The 20,042-nt window shown below is 54.3% G+C and overlaps 1 protein-coding gene and 1 long non-coding RNA gene across 55 annotated transcripts in view; one reads left to right on the forward strand and one right to left on the reverse strand.

The window, feature by feature from the left end:
• Positions 1 to 20,042, reverse strand: part of CELF4 (CUGBP Elav-like family member 4) — a 296,711-nt gene that overhangs the window by 186,124 nt on the left and 90,545 nt on the right. The gene's annotated exons all lie outside the window — the stretch shown is intronic.
• On the forward strand, positions 10,984 to 19,077 carry LOC140635153 (uncharacterized). 5 transcript variants are annotated; one of them, XR_012032477.1, is made up of 7 exons: positions 10,984 to 11,189; positions 11,442 to 11,619; positions 11,804 to 11,983; positions 13,178 to 13,424; positions 15,357 to 15,599; positions 15,990 to 16,104; positions 16,870 to 19,077. It is a non-coding gene; the product is annotated as an uncharacterized lncRNA (long non-coding RNA). The 5 variants fall into 5 exon arrangements; XR_012032476.1 differs by having other exon boundaries at positions 15,990 to 19,077; XR_012032479.1 differs by lacking the exon at positions 15,990 to 16,104.

Consider the following 20,042-nt stretch of genomic DNA (forward strand, 5'->3'; position numbering starts at 1 on the left):
GCATGCATGCGCGTGTGCGTGCATGTGCGTGTGCATGCATGTGTGTGTACGTGCACATGTGTACACGTGTGTCTGAGAGGCCCTGCTGTGGCTGGGAAATAATTCGTCTGTGGAAAGCGGGGAGAAGCGTGGTGAAGGGGCCCTCTGGCCTTGTGTCTGATAGGGCCTTTCTATTAGGACTTGAGTTTGTTCTTTTTCCCTCTTTGTGCTTGTGTCTGTTTTTCTGCACGAGTCTGTCAGTCTCTGTGTATCGGTGGGAATGTCTCTGTCTCTGCGAGGCTCTCTGTCCCTCAGTTTCCCCTCTGAGTGGCTCTCCATGTTCGGCTCTGGCTCCTCTGGCCTCCCTCCCCCTCTCCTCCCTCCCCCTCTCCTCTTTCTCTCGGAACAGGAAGAGGCCTGCAAAGGACTGCCATTCCCCCCTCCGCCTCTCCACCCCGTTCCCTCCCCAGGTTTTTTCTCTCCTCCTTATTCAAGGCAGATAAAGTGCGCACAGCTGCTCCCAGCTGAAACAGGCCTTAATTGCACCCCCGTTGCCATGGCGATCCCTGATGATCTCCGTGGCTGGAATGTTGCCCTCCCGATCTCCCTGCTGGGGCCTCCGGGCAGCACAGCCTCTCTGGCCCCGGAGCTGACCCCGTGCAGCACCCTGGCAGGGCAGTGGGGTGCAGGCGGTGGCCTCACCCCAGTCCCCCCCCATGCCTTTCCCCTCCCCTCCCCGTGCCATTCCGGCGTCCAGCACAGCAATGCACAAGCTCCGAGGCAGGGGTGAAACATTCTTCTGGCACTGGCCTTGGCCCTAGTTTGGGGGAGTGGGAAGGGGGAGATCTGGGCTCTATCCCCTCACTGGTGCCACAGCTGCACCTGCCAGGATGTGGAAGTCCCGTCAATGCAAAGCAGCCCATTTGGTGCAGTTTCTGTGGATCCCTGGGCACAGAGTGATAGGCATTGTAGAGGGAAGGGGTGCCCCAAAGTCCCCTCCAGGGTACCAAGGTGCTGCAGAGGGGCAGTCGGCAGGATCGGGCTTACCCCCCACGCTCCTGCAGAGGACAGCAGGGACAGGAGGGAGGGAAGGTAGCCACCTGTTAGGCACCTCAGGAGGAGAGGGACACAGAGGAGACCCCAAGAGCGAGACCCAGGCAGGGCCCCGTGGCCCAAGGATGTGAACCCAATGCAGGGAGGTGTGTGTGTGTGTGTGTGTGTGTGCACGTCCCTCTGTCTGCTGGGGTTATCTGGCTCACAACCCTGCCTTCCACTCTCCCTTCACAGGACCCTCCCCTAGAAGCCAAGCTGGATCATGTTAGAGTGTGTGGTCACAGCTCGGTGGCTCCTGACAGGGGTCTTGGGGAGGGCAGCTATACTTGATGTCCCATCAGCACACCCTGCGGGGCCACCCTACGTGAAGTGGGAAAAGAAGACCTGCTGCTGGCTCTGTTCCCTCGCCATCAGCCGCTCCTCCTTCTGAGCCACCCAACTCCAAGCCCTGTATCCAGTGGGGTCTGGGTGGAGTGAGGTTTTCCTATCCTGGATCTGATGGGCCTCTATAGACCACCCTCCTACCCCGCCACCCAACTGAGCAAACCCAGAGGTGTCACGGGTGTCCCAGCACTTTCTATCTACCCTATCTTCTCAGCATTTGCGCCCTCTTCCTGTCAGGCAGGGGGGCAGGGAGGGTTCCATCCTCGAGCCTGTGCCAGAGCCCAGACTCTGCTTGGCTTCCAGGACCCCCTTCTCAGGGCTGGCATGTGCAGGGCAAGACCTCTCAAGGCCATCATCGATGGCCCTGCTCTCCACCAGCAACGGTAGCAGCTGAACGCAAGCCACCCTGAACCCCCCTGGTAACGTAATAATAGTAATACTAGCAGTGGCAGTGGCAGCAGCTACTGCTTGTTACGCAGCCTGCCCGGTGCCGCGGGTAGAAACGCTATGTGCACCATGGCATAGTTCCCTCACAACCCCTGAGGTCAGGGCTAGACACTCCACAGGGATGAGGAAACAGGTGTCACCTGCCCAACCAAGGCCACTTCCTCTCTGTGGCCACGCTCGTGGGAGCCCAAGGTGGACGCAGAGACTTGTGTCTTCCCTGGCCCAGGTCCTGCTGGGCAGTTCACTGGTGGCCCGGTGCTGCCCCAGCGCCTCCTGCCGGCAGTAAGGCCACTTCTGTGGGCTAAAACATCACCTCCCGCATCGTGTGGGAAGCAGAGCTCCTGTCTCCAGGGAAGGATTTCTGCATGAGAGTCTGTGTCAGCGCTGCCCCTGCCACTGAAACACTCATGGCACTGTGCACCCCAAATCCATGGGATACTGCTCAAGGAACCATTTCTCTCTCTCTCAATCTCTCTCTCTCTCTCTCTCCCTACGTTCATACCTTTTCTATAAATATTTGCTAATTAAGAAGTGAAAGAACAGCATTTCTTACCTTGACATACAACCACACCCTGACTTTTCCCTTTTCTCAACCCCGAAAGGGCTACAGAATTCATCTCATCCCCTTCTGCACAGCGGAGACCCCAAGAGAGCCCCAAGCCAGGCACTTGCTGCCTCCCATCCCTCCCTAGTGCCCATAGGCAGAACGAGTCTGAAACCGGGCAGGCATGTCACGTCTTCCAGGTGATTCAAGGCCCTCTAGAGGAGGCCTAACCCCCAGCCTCCCCTCTGATAACTCCTCCAGTTTTCTGAACACACTTCCTACACCTGGCCCTTGACCAGGTGCTTCCTCTACCTGGACTGTCCATCTTCCTCTTCTCTGCCTCCAGAAGTATTTCTTTCAGGGTCCGACTTTGCCACTACTTCCTACCACACTCATTTTACTAAACTGGTCACGTAATGCTGTATGCTACTGCTATTTGCTGAATGAACAGATGAACACCAAGGGGCAGTTCAGAGAAAATAGGCTGCACATCTGGGGTGCTCACTAACCCCTTAGCCCAACGTTGAAACTCCTCAGCATTCTCTAGCCATCCTGGGGGCCTCTGGGAGGGGCTTCCAAGATGGTGTCTCCACTGACAACCTACTATGTGCCATTTCCCGGAGATCAAGTGCCTTCCAGGACACTTCCCTCGGGCTGGAAGGTGCTGTCCAGACTCCAAGAGCTGTGGGAGTCAGACAAGGAGCTGACACTTGAGCTGGGAAAGGCTGGGAGGGAGAGAGGTCATTTCAGGTGCAGGGGCCCTCCAGGGCAATGGCTCAGTGTAGTGGGAAACAGCAGTGAGCAGGCGAGCTGGCCAGAGCATGAGGCTGAGGGTAGCATGTGGACAGGGTGTGGAGAGCCTCCAAGGCAAGCTGTAGTCACGAGGATGGATGGCGGGCTGGGAACAGGAGCCTCTGGCTACCTTTTCTCCTAGTGATACATAAGGTAAAATAGAGAAGCTTATTTCCTTAGAAGGAATCATGACCTCCTCAGGGGCAAGGGCTATTTTTCTCCCCACCCCCATTCCTCTTCCATCCCTGGGCCATCTGTCCAACCCATGTCCTGTCACTGAGGTTGACCTTAGGCCTTGCCTGGAGATAGATGAGGAGCCCTCAGAAGGCAGTTTCCCCTAGCTCATATCACTGCCCCCTCTGTGCTTCCTCTCCACTCATACCTTGCTAGCCAAAAACCTATTCCCTTGCTGCCAGATAAGCCTAATCACACGAAGAAAGGGGAAGGTGTAATTCAGGCCCCCCGAACCGCCCCCCAAAACTGTAAACAACTCTGCAAAGATTTGTCCACTGGGAAGAAGAAAAGCAAATCTCAGCCCTTTGTATTCTAGCAGGTGAGAAGTAGCTTCTCACGGCCCTGAAACGTGCTAGGAGGTGCCAGGGGATGCACCCCCCTGAACTCAGTGCCAGGAGGTAGGTAACTGTTCTACGGAGGGCACCGGGGAGCCCAGCGGCTCACCCCGTTCAAATGGTCCCAGTGAGACCATCAGACTCCTCAGGTGTCTCACTACTGGTTGAAGACAGAGCAGCAGCCCTTAGCTGGCCTCCTTCCTCTGCCCATACCACCTGCCTCGGCACAGCTGGCCCCTCACGTGCTCTCCCGGGTTCCCCCTGGTTTATGCGTCTTCTGACTTTGTATCAGGTAAGTTCCTTGAAGGCAGGAATGGGGCTTAATCTTCCCTTCGTTCACCCACAGCTTTGTTCATATCCCCAGGAAGATACAAGGCATTCAGTGAAACCGCATTGCTACTGGGCATGGCTGTATCGTGGACACCCAACAATGTGGAAACATCCATCAGGTATCAGGGAGAAGAAATAGAGTCAGCCTGGGAAGGAGATTTTGCTCTTAACATCATGCTTTGTTTAATTAACTGTCTCCGTTGGGGGCGATTAACACACTAGAAGATATATTTTTTAAATCACGTGATTATCCTTGGGAATGAAAGAGTCTATTAAACACATTGGCTCCACCTTACCATGCTCAGGAAACAGCCTTCAGATGTTGAGGAGAGTGGCCATCAGTTAATGGGAAAGCTGTTGATTCCCTGTTCTCCGGGGCCACACGAGGAGGACACAGGCACCCAACCCTGGAGTCAGTCCCGACATGGCCAATGTCCCATCCCACCCCTGCTGGTGACAGCGTTTGCCAGGGTTGCCCAAGGTGTGCATAGCTAAGTGGTACTTTGGGGGGGGGGGGAGATTCTACGTTTGTATATATTCTCTCCCTCTCCATTCAAAATCTCTGCGCTTTTAAATATGAGAGCCTTTTATTTCCATAAAACAGCAGCTGCTTTCATTTAGTTTGATGGATTTAGCACATTTAGAGGCAGGAGGCACGGATGCGAGGGCAGTGGATTTCTCAGGCCTACCTTCTCACACCTTCCAAAGGATGAAGTGTACCTGATACGGAGCATCTCATCTCTGGGCAAAAACTAATCCTTCCTCTCTCTGTCTTAAGACTTAGGATTTAATTTGTTCCGAGGACACTTGCAAGTGAGACCCCTCCCCTCTTAAAAATTTCTCTACCGATTTTTCTGCCTCCCCTCCTCCACCTTCCACATCCTCCTCCTCAGTTCTCACACACGCCTGCTTGCTCTGCACTCCCAGCGTCTCCTCATCCGGGGCAAGCACAGCCCAGAGCAGAGGCCACACCTGGGCCACCTCCGTGCTGCTCTCCTGGAGGGAAGGAACTCACCTGGGGGCTCCCCAAAGCCTGAGGACCCCTCCCTTTCAGGAATAGCAATTGGGGAACCAGAGCCCAGCATGCTTCTGCCCCAATCCCACAGAACCCAGACTGGATGCGGTCGGTGTAGTTGAGAGCTCAAGTCACAGCCAGGCTCACGGCACGGCGTGGCGTCTCTTTCCGAGCATGGCTGATCACAAACTCAGAGCCAGGGAAGGCCACCTCACTCCCTCGGGGCTGGGAAGCTTCTCCTCCTGAGGCCCTTAGGGCTTCCTTTTTTTGGTCTGTCTCCCCTGCCAGACTGGAAGCTCCCTGAGGGCTCGTTCGCTCTCTCGTGTCTCTAGTGCTGTGAATCAGGACAAGTAAATCCTTGTGGCTGATGCTGGGTCCCGAGGCTTCTGCTCTCATTCTGAAGGCCTCTGACTGTCTAGAACCACCATTGGGCACCTGTGGCAGGAGGCTCCCAGGTGTGCCAACCTTTCCCCTCTGGCTGCCCAACTGCCCTAGGCTTCTCCCGCCTGGATCAAACTGTCCCTGCTTCTACTCCTCCTCCTCCTCCAACACAGCTACCCCAGCCTTTCCCTTCCCTTCCATCTCCACATATGGAAACCCACCTTCCATCCCAGGGCTTGGTGAGGACTCACAGCGGGCTTCCGTGGGGGTGGGCCCTGTGGGCTGGTTTGTTGGGGGGATAGGCTTGCTTTCACCAGCCTGCAGCTCTGCCCTCCCTGGATGGACTGAGGATGTGGGTGAGGCTCTGTCTCTTTCTGCGCAGGCCCTGGTTAGTGGCCCGCCTTGTCTTGCCCTGTCCAGCCTGCCCTTTGACAGCATGCGGTCCCTAAGGGACTCCCTCAAAGGGCTCAGGGCCAGCTCCTTGATGAACTTGACTCCCTTACCTACAAGGCTACATCTTGCCCAGAGGGCTTTTGATGCCATCTTCTGATCGGGTTCTCTCAGGTCAAAGGCAGGGTGGGTCTTCTTAGCCTCCATTTACAGCTGGGGAAACTGAGCCCTGGGAGATCAAGTGACGCACCTCTGTGAAGAGCGGAACCAAGACTGTGTCCTCCTGTGGATGCTCACTATGGGGCTCACTCCTGATGAACCAGTCACGCCCATGGGAGGCAGGGACTACATGCATTCTCTCGGTGGCCAGTTTGGCAGTTACTTCCACCAGGTGAGGGGCATGGCCTGAGACAGAGTCTTAGGAAGCTCTCCTAGCCCCAGGACTCTATGCTTGGGGCTTCATCCCACTTCTCTGTCCCCTTCCTCATACTTGGATACAACAGTATCCCACCCTCAGAGGCCTGCATCATGAGGCTGGCCCACAGACCTCCCCTTTCCAGACCCTTCCCGAAGCATGCCTCCCTGGGGTGGGATCTCTCTGGAAGGAGCTTCTGAGACCTGACCCCATCCTCAAGGTGTGGTGTGAGTGGGAGGGGGCTGCTTCTATCGCTGGGTGCTTGCAGAAGCCAGGCTGTTTCCTGGAGGAGTAAGAGGGTCTCCGACGGTCTCTGATTTTCTTTGCAGGTTAAGAAGCTGGTTCCGTGTGACTTTTATCACCTCCATGGTCTGCTTGGTCCTGCCTCTGTGGCTGATGGTACATCCTGGGCCATCCTGCACCATTGCTACATGCATCCTGGGCCATTGCCGAATGCACCAGAACTTTCTCCTTCTCTGAGGGGTCTCCCCTTTGAAAGCTCTCTCTAGGACACTCAAGTCAGCTCTCTCTGGGACTCTGAGACCCTGAAACTCAGGACTGAGCACTTCATAGGCCTCTGGGAGTGTGCCGAGCTTGGAGAGGAGAGGGAGAGGAAGTTTCCATCAGCCCACCTCCTAGGCAGCTGCTAAGCAAATCCAGGGAGTTAATAGGAGCTACACAAAGCCCTTGATTTGCTCCAGAGATCAAAGGTCAGCCTGAATAACTCATTAATTAACCAAGCAAGGCTTCCTGCTATTGACAAGGTCTGGGAGCTCAGCCTGGGAGCAGACCTCACATCCTGCAGCCAGAAGACCATCCCCAGCTCCCGCTCCCCCTCCTCTCTCCTACTCGGTGCCCACTGACCTGAGAGATGCCTGGAAGGCCATTCCATCTTCTGATCCCACCTTTCCCAGGACCCTCTGGCCTGGCAGGATGGTGCACCTTGACCCTTTCACTTTCAAGCCTGACCTACATGTTGTCTTCTTGCTTCCATCCCTGCCCACTCCTGCCCCAGCCTTCACTGACATAATATCCGATGCTCTCAGGATCCAGGCGTGAGCCGGCTCCCACACACCTTCAGACACTGCTCTTGGATGTCTATCACCAGGGAGAGGACATGATGAGCTGACTCACACCGAGGTGGCAGGCTGAGGGTGTTGGGAAAGTGGGTGGGTGGGTGGTGATTTCATTTTAACGAGGGTCAGGCTTTGACTCAAATGGTGTAAGCTCTAATGGTAGGATTTCAGGCATCAGAGATAGGCTTGGCGGCAGGATTATTTTGGTCAAGAGTCCTTCCCAGTGATGGCTGAGGTCACAGGGTGGGAGTGGCCACCTTCCATGTGGGTGGCTGAGGCTGTTAGAGCTAAGGACAGCCTTGTACAACCAGTGCCGAGGCTCCAACCTAGGGCAGAGCAGCCCTAGGTGTCTTTCCTTCTCTTAGGGTCCAGCTTCTTCCTCATGAGTATGAATGTCTAAGCACCTGTTTTGGCTATCTCCACACCCGCCCCTGGCACCACCTCCCACTGGAACTCAAAGTGCACACTAGAACTCCCGCCCCCAGGAGTTTCCTTTGCCCTAAACAGGATGTACCGCTAGAGGAGACTGCCTGGAGGAGACTGGCCATCCCATCCAAGTGTTGCTGAAGAGAGGACCTTGTCATCACCCATGGGCCTACATGGAAGGGGTGCTCATGAATAGGTACGAGCAGAATAGAGCCGGCATGAATAGAGCTTTCTTCAGCCTCATATTTTCAGAGTCCAAGGCATAGAAGATCTTGATGCAGTCTGCAGCACCTCTGTTATTACTTCCAGAGCTCATCCCTGCCGATTGACATTTGCAGAGCCTATTGCTGCTTGCAGAGTCAGCCATTTCTGGAAGGGCTCGTCACCTGCTTTAGAGCCTGTTGCTGTTCATAGAGTCCATTGTTAGCAGAACCCGGCATTGCACACAGAGCTCATCACTCTCTGCAAAGCTTGCTGCCACTTGTCAAGTTTCTTGGGGTTTGCAGATCCTGGTATTTCTTGCAAATTCATCAAAGTTTGCAGAGCCTATAGCAGTCTGTGGAGCCTATTGTTTGCAGAGTCAGTACTTGTTTGCAGAGTTCTTCACTAGCTTTAGATCCAGGTACTATTTGTAGAATCTACCATCTTTAGCAGATGCTGGCTTTGTAGGCTGAACTCATCAGTATCCACAAAGCTTACTGCTGTCTGTAGAGTTTGGCTCTGCTTGCAGAACCTTCACGGCTTGCAAAACTCCTCTTGGTTGGAAAACCTGGGGCTATTTGCAAGTCTGTCATGGCTTGCAGGGTGCACAATCAACGTTAGGGCCCCGGGACGTTAGGGCCCCGGGACATTTTCTGATCTACTTCTCATGACTAGATTATCTGCCTTGTGGTCAATTTTTAAGGACATGTCCCCATATCATTGGATTTTGAAGTGTTTTCTTATACTTATAGATTTGGGATTCTCTCCAAGATGGTTGCTGAATTCAAGCTCCACATCACTCCCTCTAGTCCCCATGTGTCCCGATGACATGGGCTCAAGATGCTCTGAGTCTTTCCTTCCTAGCACCAACAGTCTAAATAACTCCCTCCCCCACTGTCATCACTCAGAGCTCTTGAACTTCCAGTCAGATACCTGGGTGCTCTTCACCTTTGGCTCAGTGAGATCTTATGTCCTTCAGTATACTCCTGTCCTTAGCATGCACATTTAATAGTTCCATATCCACAGGTATTTACAGAATTCATGGACACAATGTCCTGGCCGGAACTGTGAGCCCTCCTCTGTGCCCAGGTCAGTGGAGGAGTGGATGTGACCTTGGACTCAGAGTCTAGAAAGACCCATGACTATTTTCATCTGATCTGCCTTACGGGCCTTGGTACCCCATCAGAACTGGTTGGGGTCTTGGCACTGGTTATACAAGGCTGTCCTTAGGTATAGCTGGCACGCCAAATTAAACCTGGTCACCTTTGGACACGTTTGGTCTTTAACATGACACCAACCTAGGAACCCTGTGCTGGGCTGAGTAGTTGTGTTTGTTTTTCTTTGTGGGGATACAGTCTTCTAAATACACACATCCTTGGAAAACAGGGTTTAAAGTGGCATGATTCCAGGTACTTCTTATAAAAAACTAGTAATTCAAATTTTAAATGGATAGGCAATATCGGTCAAGAGGGGTGGAGTAGAAGGAATCAACCCAGAAGCCATGGGTGCTTCTTCAGGAATTTTCTGAAGTATCACTACTGCCCAAGGCTGGCCATGTCAGAACATGACTGGGCCCATGCAGAGATCTTAACACCAAGAGTTTCTGCTCTCTGGAAGTCTGTGATATGAAAACTCAAGTCAGGAGGTGATCACTCACTTCAAATTACTCTCTGGACACATTTAAAATGGAACATGCTCCTCTCTACAGCCCAACTAGGAATCCAGCACTCATGCTGAGTGAAGGGCTCCTGAATTGCCCTCTTTCCTTCCCAGGAGCCCCAGGGAGATCCGAGCTGAGGCCCTGGTCTAGGCCAGTGACCAAGAGTGATGAGGTCTGGACCTCCTGACTTTCTCTGCCTTGGGATGGCCTGAGATTCAGGGGACAGAGGGAGTCATGGAGCAGCCTTGAGGCAAACTCTTTCCCATCCTTAACATTGTTTTCTCTCCTTTGTTCTTAGAAGAAATTGAGTTCTAGATACGTCTCACAGTTGGCTTTGTCCACAGGGCCTGAGGCAAGCATTGCTGCTCAGGAGATAATTCAGAGTGCTAATGGCATACAGATGCATGCTAATTCATGTGCACACACACAAATTAGGCTGCAATTATCACAGGAACTATTTGCTAATGCTGGTTACCATTTGAACCATTACTCAGCATTGGTTACCACAGACATCTGGTCAATATGGCTCAGCACAAGGCCTGCCTCTCAGACCGCCTTGAAAAGTGACAGAACCTTGAGTCAACATCAAGGAATGCTTGTGCATGTTGCTTCAACGTGGGAGGCGGGTCTCCCAAGGTTGGCTGTGGGGATGGAACAAGCCTGCTAGAAAATGACACTCAGATCCCAACAGGGCGAAGGAAAAGCCAGCAACAAATGCCATATAACACAATTCATTCTATGCATGGAAGACCAAGAATGAAATGCACAAGGTATGTGCTTTCCATTCAACAGCTCCTCCCGGGCTGTCTACTGTGTGCCGGGAGTGTGAGACTCAGGGGAGGAGATGCGGGCTGAGAAGTGGCTTGTAAGACAAGAGCCACCCCACAGAAGCAGCTAGTTAGCTCACAGGCATGGAGGCTGATTCACTGTTGAGTCCTATAGGACTTCATCCATTGGGGGCCCCCTGGAGGAGGCAGGGCTTGATGTTTGCCGTCAAGGATGAGGGTGAGTTCTGTGCAGGTGAGAGGCAGAGCAGCATCTCAGGCAGCCACTTCACCAGAACACGTCAGGGTGGTCACCGAGTCACAGGAATAGCTCCTACTCAGGAGTGGCTGCCATCACCACTTCTTCTTGGCAGCCGCACCAAGGAAGGCTTCCCTGTGTGCCTCTTGCTGGAAAGGAGAAAGGGGCAGGCCCGTTAAGAGATTAGCTCTGAGGCCACATGGCTGGTGTGGCCGGGCTGGAGTTAGAACCTGGGTATGTCTGACTATGTGTGAGAACACTCGGGACAAGGCAGGATTCCATTCCATTCCACAAGGTAAATGAGAGGGGCAGTCACAATGGTACTGCTGAACAGGCTCCTGGGAGGACTAAATTCATTCCACCGGAGACAGAAGTGTGGCCCGGAGACTCAGGGATGCACGTTTGGTCTGCAGTGAGCAGGCGACAGAGCAGGGCCCGTGATGCGCCACATGCTTCCCGCAAGCATTTGATTCCCTGGAGCCCCCACCCCAGAGCCCAGCACAGGTGGGAAGTGATCTCCACATGGCGCCTCCAGCCCAAAGCGTCTTCTCTGGCATTGTCTAGAGGTCTCAGGCAGGGGGAGAGGGGAAGGAGAAGTGTGGGTAGGTCGCTGATCTCCTGGGGTGTCCAATGGCCTCCCAGAAGGCAGTCTCCAGGCAGAAAGCTGGGGTTCTCACTGCTGGCCCAGGTGCCACTTCTCACCCCACCCTCCTCTGAGCTCTCCTGAGGCCTTCCTGTCTGTCTGGCCATTCTCAGGCCCTGCAGGCATCATCTGACTTCCCTGCTAATCCCTCCCCTGTGGACTTGCCCTGAGATTTCCAAGCTGCCAGGCGTGCGGGCTTCTGGCCACCAGAGATTGCAGTCGACACTGAGGCTGTCAGCGTCCACGCGCCAACGCTGTGGCAGGTGCTGACATCCTCGCTTCTATGTTGAGGTAGGAGGTGGGGCTCCCACATTTGCTGTGAGACAGGAATGTATTGCGGGGAGGTGCTCCCCGGGCCATTGAGGAAAAGACAGAAAGGCAGTGCTCATGAATAGATGGCCCAGCGTGACTTATCTCTCACGGCCCGGGTGCGCAGGGCATAAGCACCCTGTCCAGTGCTTGAGTTTCTTTGCAGAGCATTTCATGGAGCCTCGCTTGCACTCTGGGAACAACTTGAGAAGACCCAGTGCTTGTCCTCAGGGAGCTCCTTTTCCAGGAAGCACAGTGAATACACAGAAGTCCCCAGAGAACATCCTTGATGAGTACAGGGTCCATGTGAGACTCAGTGGTTTGGCCAGGACCGTTCACATAACTGGTAGGTGCTAACTGAAAATGCAAAGCCCCTTGTCAAAAACTAAGAATTTCAAGTGCAGGGGCCTTCTGAGCAGGCACAGACCCATGACGCCAGCCTGGCCATGGCAGGTCAAGAAGGGAGCTGTCCTTCCTCCGCGCCTGGCCCACCCTTCCCCTCCTTGACCTCAGACAGCAGCCCTCCAGGACCAAAGTGGGATCACTCATTGGGGCTTGAGATCCTTCCTGGGACTGAACTTCTGAGGGCAATGACCTCTCTCGTTTCCCAGGGTACCTCTCCAGACCCACGCGGGTCCCAGTTCCTGCCCTGCACGGTGCCCAGGCCCACTGAGCACTCCTGGCAACCTAGTACTTTTTCACCTCCGTGGGCAGTTCTCCATTCTGCCCCCACCCCAGCAGAGTGCGCATTTTATAGTCAGATTCCTCCCTCCGTCCCTCCCCACTGGGCCATCCAGGGTCGCTAATGAGGCCTCCCCTGGTTTATGGTAATGGCACCTCCTGTCCTCTCCTTCACCTGGAGTACATCACACCTGGGCACCCCTGGGGTCCCCAGGCCCCTCCTCTTGACCCCAAACTCAGGTTACCTCCCCAATAGGCCCCAGCCCCATGGCGTATTTACAGAAATGCCACTCAGCAGAACAACCCAAATCAAATGAACGTTAACGGGAAAGCTGCTAGCTTCCAAATTAGCGGTGCATAATTAGTTTCATGCATAAACCTCTCGAAAGCACCGGGCGCAGGCTGGTGAGAGAGACAATTAGTTTTTGCGAGGATGAAGAAGAGGAAGAGCAGGGGAGGAGTGGAGGCAAAGCCGGGAGGAGGCAGGGGGGAGTGTTGAATGCAACACAGGTTGCATCTGCACAGCAAAAGCCACAACTTGCCTGAGCGCAGTCTTTCTGGTGCCCACAGGCCTGCAGCCCCAGGCTCTCTCAGACAGTGCTTGGAGGCCCAGCCCATCACTCTCAGAGCTCTTCTGGCTACAGGGTACCCTCAGGATGACCTTTCCAGGCCCCTGGCTGGGTCTCAGGGAGAGACAATTGCCTTGGGGGAGATGGATGAGCATTGTCTACTTGCAACTCAGGACTCTGCCTGGAGCGAGCAGGGGCGCTCTGGCTGGCCTGGTGTTCTGGGTGTGGAGGTGTGCTGGTGTGGTTTGCCACTGGGCTGGCTAAGAATCACAGCCCATTGTGAATTTCAGAGCTCCTGGCACTTCCTGATCCCAGCAGCCCCTGGAGGGGACGTGTCTCACTGATGCGGTGTATCAAGCCCCCTCTGCAGCTTGGCCTGGCTGAGTGACACCGAGCCAAGGGTGCGGTGTCATCTCCAGACTTCGAACCCCAGCCTGCTCAGCCCCATTCCACACCAGCGACCTGACCAGAGGAGGGCCCTGGCCTGATGTCCTCTGATACACTTCGGGATAACCACCTGCTTGGCATGCATTTCCGGTGTGTACAAAGGTCCCCAAGAACTCTCCTTCGACCCTCCCAGGTCCTTCAGGATATAGGCAAGCCCTGTCCCCTATGATCCCCTAGCCACTCGGTCTAGGCCCCGCTGTGCGCCCTTCCATTTCTGACCATACACAGCAGAGGCCTTGCACTTCCCTCTCTGGATTCATGGGCATTCCCTGTCCTCAGCCATGGCTAATTCCCAGAACCCAGGCCTTGACCTTCTCCCTCTGCCTTTCCCATCGCTGCCTCCCCAGGCCCACCAGTAAGCTGGTTATGTGTAGCAATCTCTCACTGACTCATCTCCAAGACAGGAGGGCGGACTGCATGTGGCTCAGGCGTGATGATGAGTGGGGGGAAAGCGGGGAGACTCTGAGGCGGGCTGTGGATTTTTACTCTCTCCACTCATCCTCTGAGTTTACCCTTAAAAGGATGGTAGCACCAACCTCGTGTCCTTGGAAGATTTTCCACCTCCTGCCTCCATGCTGACCAGCCTATGAAAGATTAGGGGACACAGGGCAGGACAATGGGGTTCAAGGCATGGCTGCCTTTCCCTGCGGTCCTGGGCAGGGGCCCCAACCTCCATGGGCCTCACCTAGTTTCCTCATCTATCAACTAGACACAATAATACCTGCCCTCCCTTCCTCAAGGTTTTGTGAGGATTAATGGCAGCAGAAAGGCAAAAGTTTTCTGTCAATGCAGGTATGCTTTCCACTCAGGTGTTATGACCGAGGACGTTAATGCTCACATTGGTAATGAACCCAGCCAGGAGCCTGGGATGGCCAGTGTCTCTCAGGCTGGGGTTCTGCTGGGTCTCTAGGCCCAGCTGTAGGGAGATGCTGACGCCTGCCTGAGGAGAGCTCTTTACATGGAGGCATGCAGTCTTTATTGCTTATTATATATTATTTATTTAGTCTTAATTTATAATTGCATGATTGCCAGAGGATCTTAGTGCCATAGGGACAGAAATGTGCTGCCCAGTCCTCAATAAAGAATGCTTTTCCTGCCATAAATAAACAGAATATCCAATCAAGTACCCATCAAACTGCCTGGCCCTGGCACAAACAGAACGCCACTAATGAGACACAACACGCATTAGCTTAATGCTCTACCAGGGAAAACGAGCTGGCCTCTGAGTGCCAGCCTGGGCCACAGTGAGGGACCGGAATAGGCGGGCCTCCATGTGGGCACTGGGGGAGGGCTCCTACTGCGGGCACCCCGGTGCCAGCCAGGCACCCCCGAGGAACTGGTGCTCGTCTCAGTGGGGTCACTGCTGCTCATCCCCTTGGCTTTAAGACAGCAGGGACTGACTGTGTACTCCTGTGTGCCCAGGCCTGGGCTGGGTGCTGTCAGCACCATTGGGGGAGTCTTGTGTCTGTTTTGGGAGATATGACACATGAGTACAATGTGGGTGAGATCACGAGGTGAAATACTGTGTCCCTTTCAGCAAGAGCCATGGAAGGTTGTTGGTGTGGGTAGGGTAGTCAGGGAGGGCTGCATGGAGAGGGAAGGCGTGAGCTCCTCCTTGGAGGACATGCAGAAATTGGGGGGAGGGGGGTAGCGTGCATTCAGACAAGAGCCACAAAATGGCACAGGCTTGGACAGAAGGGTGAGCACTGTGTTCTGGCAGCAGAGAGGGGCACCCAGGGGCTGGGGGAGACGCAGATGCTGGGAAGGGCAGGAGGATACAGACCGTCAAGAGCTGGGGTTAGGAATCTGGGCTTTGTTTGGTAGCACCAGGATATTATGAAGGTCCCAGAATTCTGGAAAGATCAGCGTACCAGAGTCAAAACCACCGTAGACCAAGTTACACCAGGCTCCTTCCCCAGTGATCTCTCTGCCATCCCCCCTTCCCAGGCTGGCTGGGAGTAAGCTCCAGGAGGGGCCCTCACAGCTCGCTCTTGCTCTCTGTCTGCTCTTTATCACTGTCAGCTGCTTAAAGCCAAGCCTGAGACGGCGGCCCTCCCCAGCAGAGCTGAGCTCCCCAAAGATAAGATGAATGTCTGCAGGCTGCAGAGCTGAGATGTTCTGGAGGAAGTGGAAGAGGAGGAAGAAGGAATAAACACCCGTCACATTAATAAGAGTTTGGAAGAAGCAAGGGGCTGAAGCCAGGAGTCTCCAGATGGTGTTTAGTGAAATGACAGTTTGATGCTTAAGAGGAAAAATGGAACCATGGTATGCTGGGAGCATCGATCTGGGTGGGGAGGGGCGGAGGAAAGGGGGGTGGGCACATAGAGCCGGGCATGAGGCCTGACCAGAGCCCATTCCAGGGCCCAGCAATGAGGGTCAAGTCTTTCCAGATGACCCCTGAAGGGTCCCACGACGTGGTTCTGGTCCTAAGGACTTAGGGACATACCCGCTCACATGTTCCAGTGCTCTCATTGGCCATTGAGAACTTAGGCCAGTCCTTGTGCCAACACTAAAGTATAGGGGATGAGTAAAACCCAGCTCCTGCCCTCCAGAGCACGCAGTCTGGGGGAGGGACTGGCCAAGAGATCATGTTTAAACTTGGGAAACAGAGGTAGACACAGGGATTTCTGAGAATTCAGAAAGCCTCTCATCCAGCCTCATCCAGACTGGGAAGGCTTCCTGGAGAAGGTGATGTCTAGGTTGAACTGGGAACGCTGACCAAGGATTTGCCTGGCAAAGAGCCTGGGATACAGGAGAAGACCAGGCAAAGGTAAGCAACAGAACAGATCATGGAGTGTGAAGCCGCAAGGGAGAGGGGGGTACCTCAGGAGTGTCGGAGGGGTCCTGGATCCCAGTGGCAAGCGGAATGGTAATAGAAAGGAGCTGGGCAAGGCTAACAGTCCGAGAAGGCTGGATAAGGGCCTGGATGTCACCTGGCAGTGGTGAAGAGTCAGAGAGGGTTGCTCACCCGGAGTGTGGATGCATGAATCCGCCCCCCCCCCCATTCCCTTGTCCACATCTGGTATCATCGGGGGTGGTCAGAAAGCTTCTCCAGGGCTTGCCTGCTGTGGTGCCTGAAATTCTGCCCTCAGAGCCCTCTTCATGTGGGTTCATCAGAGCACGCACTTAGCATCCACCTTTGATAGTTACAGACACCTTCTCTGCGCTCCCCTGGGGGGCAGGAGAAGCGGCCAGACCCTGGTGGTGGTGAGGGGCCATCTCACCCGACCAGGAATAGCTCTACTGGGGGGACTTTGGGCAGAGCCAGGTGGGCAGCAGCTCTGCTTGTTAGCACCGGGGAGCCACGGCTCTGGGATCATCGGTCTGGCAGCGTCCTGGCCACTGCGGCCAGGCTGGAGCCGGGGGCCCTGGTGGGCAGGCAGGGAAGGGGCGGGGGAGACCAGGGAGAGGGCGAGGCAAGGAGAGTCAAGGAGGAGTTCCAGGCTTCTGAATCCATTCTGTTTCGATTTCCCCCAAGTCACACAGCTGCCAGGGTTCAGACAGATGCTGTGATTAGCATTTTAATGCATTTCAGAGGACCTTGTCCAAACTGCTCTGAAAATCAGAAATCAAGAGTTTATCTTCAGCTGTCCCTGTAGAGCTGCATTCCCTTCCAGCGCCAAGAGAGCCCGAGGAAGAGCGTGCGTGCACACGTACATCTGTGTGCCCATGCATGGCTGCGTGCACGGACACCTGTGTGTGCACGTTTCCCCGTGTGGGTTTCCATGTGTGCCTTCCTCTGGTGTGTGTACATAGCTTTGTGCACACACATGCCGTGAACCCTGGCGTGTGTGCGTGTCTGAGTGTGAAGTGTGGGCGTGTATCTGCATCTGCGGGCACATGTACGTTCTGCACACGTGTGCTTGTTCTACACGTGCCTTTGCAAGTGCGACTCCATCGGGGATCATTCACGTGGAAGAGGCAGAGCTGGATGCTGGCTGAAAACAGGTCAGCGCTGAGTGACTCGGGCTGTCAGGGCGTCTGGGCCTCAGGTAATGGGAAATGCATTTCCAATGCGGCTGCGGCTGCCTGGCCGGATCCCAAAGCCGTGTTTTCAAACAATACAGGCAAGCGGCATTTTTAAGCAATGTGGAGCTCCTGCAGTTTGAATCCCGCTCCCTTGGACGGGGCTAGTATCCCGGGCCCAGCATGGAGAGGTTTCTGGAGCCCCAGACGGGGAATGGGGCAGCTGCAACTGGGTCAGCGGAGCGTGGGACTGGGAAGCCAGGAGCCCCTCATGACGCATCCTGTGTGGGGTGGCTCCCGTCAGCCTCTCTTCCTGCTTCCCAAGGTTCTCCTCCTGCCACCCCAATCTGGCTACACTTCGCATCTGCCAAGGCTGCCCTGCATCCGGCTGGGTGTCGCCGGCCTTTCAACTAGCTTCAGGTGGAAGGCACTCTTTCTCCTTTCCTTGTCATCCTCCCTGGATACACTACCCACCCCCAAACCCCAGGGGATGTGTATCTCTCAGCCCCAAACACAGCTTTCTAGGACCATCTTCCCAGCCAAGGGGAAGGCACCTGTTTGCCTCCCAAGCCTGCATCAGCTTTTAGGGACCTAGGTGGCACCCCTGGCTCCTTTGTTTGGAGTCAACTGAAACTTCAGATCTTTGATCCCTGCCAGGTCAGCTTCCCTCTGCTCAGTGTCACCAGGCAGGGGTATCCACCTTTAGTCTTGGGGGCCCCTCAGGGTTGCCCTGGACTCAACCTGGATAGTGCAGACAAGTAAATGGGAGTTGGGGGATGCATTCGATGGAAGGGGGGCAAGGAAGCAGCAGACAGTTCCTTGTGAATTTGTTTAATGTAAATACATCCTCTATTTATCTTTAGCTGTTAATAAATTCATGCATTATTAGAAAATCCCTCATACCAGCAGACCCGCTGCGTTAGATCAGCTCGTTTTGAGAGATTTCCTGTTGGCAGGATTCAAAGCCCGCACCTGCAGCCGGCCCAGGCACAAGGATTTAACTGAACGCCACAGATAATTAGATCAGTTAACCTCACAAATTAAAACAAGCACATCGTATTAGCTCAGTTTATCCTAAAAGAAAATATTAAGTTCCCCCAGATAAATCGTTTAATAAGAATAGAGGAAGATGGCACATACTGTCTTCCCGGACCTGTGGGCAGGAGGCAGGGAGGGCTCACGTGGCCGCCAGAGAGTCAGTTTGCCTCCATGGAGTGATGGGTGACAGACTGGGCTCTTGCCCCCCGATCTAACAGTGGCTGGAAGTGTCTGAAGAAGCCTCAGGCAGGGTGCTAGCTGAAGCACACAGGACAACACAAAGCTCCATGAGTTCTGAAAGGCACGAGGGGCGTCAGTGGGAGCTGCCCTACTGTGCCACCTCGTAATGCAGCACAATCCCCAGGGGAACCCTGGGGGTAATTTAGGGAATGTGGGTTCACTCCATCCAGAGAGGCCTCCAGGAGGGGCTACGACCCAGCTGCAAGTTCCTTCCACCCGCAAGGTGTTTACCACTTGAGTTGGTCTCAGTCTTTGAAAATTTTGAACTCTCTACATCAGATAAGGGAAAGAACTCAGTCTTTGCAAAATCTATGGTGCAAAAAATTTTGATCAGCAAATAAATAGTGCAGTCAACACCATTGTCTGCAGGAATATGTCATCTACCTAGGAGAACGGCAGCGTTTGCAAGTGGCTTCCTGGTACTCCCTGTCACACCATCACTGTGCAAATTACACATGCTTTGTATCTGTTCATTAAAGCAGGCTTGGCAGGACATTCACTTGGAAGCGCTGTTGGATTGTCTACTCAAAAGTAATAAAACGGCGCTGAGCACACCCCATAATATGGATGCTAATGGAAATGGTGTCCTCCCCAGCTCTTCTGAAGTAAGGTGGATTTACTAGATTTCTCAGCTACTGGGCCTCTTTGAGATAAAGGCTGTGTTACAAGTGAGAAAGGACCCAGATGTGGCATCTCAGCAGCGTGCCCCATGTCCACAAACCTTCACAGGCTCTGTGCCCTCTTTGGGCTTCTGTGTCTCCCTTGCAGAATGGGGGCATGGAGCAGGTGATGCTAAGGCACCCTCTAATTTCCGAGCTTCTCTGGCCCTTGGGAGGAAACAGAATGGCAGAGAAGAGTCAGTCAGTCCCATTCATGGAAGGAAGTCGGCTAGCCCGAGAGCAAGAATCAAGGCTTCCTGGCGGTGCTGGACAGAGAGTGGGAGCGCCCAGGGTTCCAGGAGCTGCAGGAGCACTGAAACCACCCCGGGGAGCATTTGCAACATATGGATTCCCAGGCTGCTCCCCGACTTCACGTCTGTGTGTGCGTGTGGCATATGTGTGTGTGTGTGTGTGTGTGTGTGTAAGGTGTTGAATCTCTTTCTTTGCATTTATTACAAATCTGAATATCTCAGAAACTTTGAGGCACATTTAGGTAGTTTAGGAACCTCTCCAGAACTCTTCTGCAGGTAGGAACCATCCCATAAGCAGTGGTGGGGGTGGGTGGGGGACAAAATGCCAAGTCCCCCTCACCAGCTTCAGCGTCCTAGAGGGAGCCAAGTTTCCCAGAAGCCCTTTTCCAGCAGGCCTTCTCAGCAGCCAGTGAGTAGCCTCTGACAGCTAGTGCCTCAGGTGTGCTGGCCTGGCCCACTGAGGCTGCTCCACAAAGGAAGGCCCTAGAAGGCTCTCTACTGTCCCAAGCTCCATTCCTGATGCCCCCTTCCCGCTTCAGGCCTCTCACCGCACA

The sequence above is a fragment of the Canis lupus genome, chromosome 6 (genome assembly GCF_048164855.1).
Source record: "Canis lupus baileyi chromosome 6, mCanLup2.hap1, whole genome shotgun sequence".
NCBI classification, from domain to species: Eukaryota; Metazoa; Chordata; class Mammalia; order Carnivora; family Canidae; genus Canis; species Canis lupus.